We start from the raw sequence: 4,453 nt of genomic DNA, 5'->3' as shown, positions 1-4,453 counted from the left end.
TCCCTTCCGACCCTACTTCTATGATTCTATGACTCTATGAACATACATCTCTTTTGATTGTCCCACGCAGTGCACTAAGCATCACAGCATAGGTCAGGCATCATGTAGAACTTTCTCTGCCACTCCTTTTGAAGCTGAGCCATTAGTCTTTGTATGTAATAGTCATTGTATAAAGCAGTGTAGAGCAGAAGTTTCTTCCCCCTCAGGAGTTATGTTCTAGGTTAGAATGTGGGGCCTGTGTGAGGCAGCAGCCATTTTACTGACTCATACCTCACACCAGGTTTACTTCTGGTCCCATAGGTGGTGGGAGGAAATATTATTTGGGGGGGCTTGCCCCTGCCTCTTCCTCCTGCAGGGTCATTGTGGGATTGGCTGTACGCAGCAGCGGAGTAGTGGTGCCAGGCGCTGTGGGAAGGCGGCACCATGGTGCTACTGCTTTTTCTGGCCACCACAAAATTAGTTGCGGGGGGTGGGCTCAGCCTCATTAGCTCCTGCCTTCTGCTGCCTATGCCTCGTCCCACATATCCCCTCTCTTAATGCCCAGGGACCAGCTTTAAAAGGAAGATTGTAGGTGGCACTGGACATTGCTTGACCTGTGCCATGGTGGTTAGAGCACTGCTCTTGGAGATGCAGGTTCAAATTCTCTCTATGTGAGAGGGGTCTAAAACCTAGGCTTGTGGTTTCATAGTGAAATGGCCTAACCGCTCTCTACATTATTGGGACTTGTATGCAGACAGGCATCCACAATGGGAGTGTGTGTGTAGCTGCATATATGCAGAGCTGGTGAATGAATGAAAAGCAAAAAAATCTCTTGTTGTCGTTTCACAAATTTCATGCTATAGGAGTAGATGGATAACTTGTCTTTTATGAATGCAGGAACTGTTTTTTGGACACTTTTTGAAAGGCTAGAGTATGTTGTCAGTACCCATTAAATCACAGAAGTGTAAATTCTTCTTACATGTGATTATTTTTCACTCACCAACTGTTCTGTGATAATACTGTTTTCCTAAACCAGTGAGCTTCATTATTATTTGTTTAAAAACAATTATGATTTCATAACTTTCAGCATGTTTACTAATATCAGACAGTTGTCAAGAACTCCAGTTGTGCAAAGAGTCCTTGATGCACTCCAAGACGTGTTAAGAAGCGACACAAATTAAAAATCTATTCCACCCCCCGACATACACTTCCTTTATCATTGTTGCTAATTGCTATCTTCTGTGGTCAAGGATGAAACTTTTCTAATCAGCTTCTTCCTACTGTCTGATTTGCTAGTGATGCTACAGGCTGGTGCTTGTGACAGCATAATCATTTTTATGACAGGAAATTGCGATGTCACAATTTGTTTGTGATGGAAGCACTTTAAAGTAGTCTTAAGATTAATGCCATGTACAAGAGCTGAGGGGTGTGTTCTGGCACAATTAAATCCCATTTTTAACATTTCATAATAAACCTTTAGTATCCTAATCAGCATAAAGCAAAGCTAACTAAAATAGAATGATTAAGTTAAATGAACCCTCATTGCTTTTGTCTTCCACTTAATGAGCAACTTAAAATTGTCTGTAGAATGAAGAAAAAAGAAAAGAAAAAGGTGAGGCAAGTAGATTTTCATAGGGCTTGAGGTTTTCCTTTTCATTAATTCTTTACAATTAGACTTTGTCCAAAGATTTGGCTTGTAAGCCTATCTGTTTTGATAGACTTATTTAAAATTTGACTTAGTGATGATGTTACTAGCCAATACTTCCAAGCCCTATGGAGCGATAAGACTAATAGGAGGGAATGATGAATGAGTAGAGAGACAAGGCTCTAGACTAATTATAATTTTTTAAAAAGGCTGAGGAAGAAAAGTAGTTCTTTGCCATCAGGGAAGGGAAGAAATATGAACATCTTTGGATCATGCAGCTAAGATGACTTAAAGCAATTCATAACCATCTACTAAAATAGAACATACTGTCAGAAAACAGAAGAAGTAAAAGGTATGGTAACTGAAAACAGGTTTGTCATTGTATCTTTCACAATTTAGTAAGCTAATAAAATGCATGTGCTAAACTGTATAATATTCAGGAATATGGAGAAAATGGAGCTGAGAAGATGACACTACTGTAAAGCAATCCTGTACAGAATGTAGATCTCAATTTGAAAAAAAAAATTACTTGGTTAAGTCACCCACCCCTGCTTAAAAAAAAAGAAAAGATACAGAGCTTTGGGTACAAGTGGGTGCTGTCTTAAAACCCCCCAGCTTATTTACATTGGGAGCTACAATAAAGGGGACTGGAATATTTTTTTCTGTATGTTTTATCTTTATAGAATCATAATAATATTGATCTATTCCATGTCTTTACTTTTGCAAAAGTCCCTTCATTGCTGCATCAAGTGAACCCTCAAGGTCTGACCTGTTTTAACATAGGTAGCCCACAGTTAATCCCCTTTACACTGTGATCCTAGTGATATCACAAACTGGACTAGGTCAGTAACTGCACTGGATTCCCCCAATGAATATCCAGATATCCTTGACCGAATGACTAATTTGACATTGGTACTGATGTGGCAGGGAGCTGTTGCTGGAGGTATCTTTAATGAGTTAATGTATTGAAATAATAGGGTGATGAGCATAATGGCATAAGGCAGGCAGATGTGTACTTATAATTTAGAAAAACCCCATGGCACACTATGTGAGAGAGAGGATTTAGTTCTCCCATTCAGCCAGTTCCCTGTCCCAGAACTATAACTTATCCACTGCAGAGAGTATTTAAATGGTATTTAATCAAAAATTGTGATCACAGATTTTTTGTGGACTATTAAACATTTGCTGTGTTGCTGCACTTCATTGCTGGATAAAGATCTCTTTCTGGGGTTTGCAAAGTTCCTGGAACAAGAAATAACTGGACCTGCATCACTCATAAAGTTGGAGTCAGATACCTCACTAACCATTAAGACTAGAATGGTGTCTGTGTACCATTAGGGATATTCTCAGCACATTCGTTTTTGCATAAAATCATATTGGAAGTGTTTGGTTTTGATGGGATGATATAAATGTCAGGAGTGGTGGATTAGGTTTAGATCTGAGATGGACCACACAGAATGGTAATATGCTAAATCAAAAGAGAGGCAGTATGTGGATACCAGTTTAACAAAGCCTGAGGTCAGCTTCCATCTCCATCACCTGTGTCTCCTAGATTGGTCTCCCTTCTTTCCACTTAAAATTCACCTTCCCTTTCACAAGCAATACATTCTGGTCTGCTGCCATCCCCTCCTTTCCCCTCCCCCAGTCCTTTTTATGTGATCACTCTTAAAACCTTATAGAAGCATATGTTTTGAAATAACTTAGATCATGGATCTAAGTTAGGCTAGATATCGGGAGGTGCTACTTCACTGTCAGGGTGGCTAGGATCTGGAACCAACTTCCAAGAGAAGTGGTGCTGGCTCCTACCCTGGGGGTCTTTAAGAGGAGGCTAGATGAACACCTTGCTGGGGTCGTTTGACCCTAGTACTCTTTCCTGCCATGGCGGGGGGCCGGACTCGAAGATCTGCTCAGGTCCCTTCCAACCCTAGAAACTATGAAACTATGGATGTCCAGCTGGTGATCAGTGGGCCACAAGTAGCCAGTTAAGTTATGCCTTGCCTGGACATAGCTCCCTCCATCACTCTGCCTACAACAGTAGCCAGAATCTCTGGGTTCCCCCTCTCCCCTTTGGCTGCTGCTTTCTGCCTTTACCCTTGTGGCTGTGCATTGTGAGGGCAACATACCCACATAGTGCAGCTCTGGGGGTTGCACAGTGCAGCAGTGTGAGGGGGCTCCCAGTGCAACAGTGGGGGTGGGGATGGACACCAAGTGCAATAGAGGGGACAGAGGGAGTATGGGAACAGTGTACAGTCCACTGACTTAGGTCGTACCCATTAGATATCTTCATATATTTACAAAGAGACCTTCTAAAGCTGTTTTGGCACTGTTTCAGAAAGCACAACCCATGAAAATAGTACCTGTCTGTGAGCAAAATGAAGCATCAGCTGGAGTCAGTAAATATGACAAAAGGTGACTCTTTAGCTGCTATACAAAACACTAGAACTCTTGGTTTTAAAATGATTTTATTAGACCAACTGGAAAATCACAAGAAAATTGTCCTTTTCTGCAAGCTTTCAGGATCAAAGTCCCTTCATCAGGCTCTGGGAAAAGTGTAGATGGTACAAGATGGTAAAAAGTCCTGATAGGTAGGAAATAAACTTAATTTTTGCACAGAGGGAGCTGAAGATGGAAGGCTGTCCCTCTGGGTCCATGACAGTGTCTTTGTAAGTTGTGCTGAGTAGCAATTTGATGTGTAGATCAGGTAGAGTTCCTTCCCTGGAGGTGTCAGATGGCAGGCAGGGAGGTAAAAAAACTTCTTTGTTGTTCTGTCGTGAAGTTGAAAATCCAAAATTAGCTAAAACTGAGCATCTTCCATGTGTCAGGGGCATA

The sequence above is a fragment of the Gavialis gangeticus genome, unplaced genomic scaffold (genome assembly GCF_001723915.1).
Source record: "Gavialis gangeticus isolate Ggan-Ray unplaced genomic scaffold, GavGan_comp1, whole genome shotgun sequence".
Taxonomy (NCBI): domain Eukaryota; kingdom Metazoa; phylum Chordata; order Crocodylia; family Gavialidae; genus Gavialis; species Gavialis gangeticus.
The sequence above is the reverse complement of the archived record's forward strand: the minus strand, read 5'-3'. Positions refer to the sequence as shown.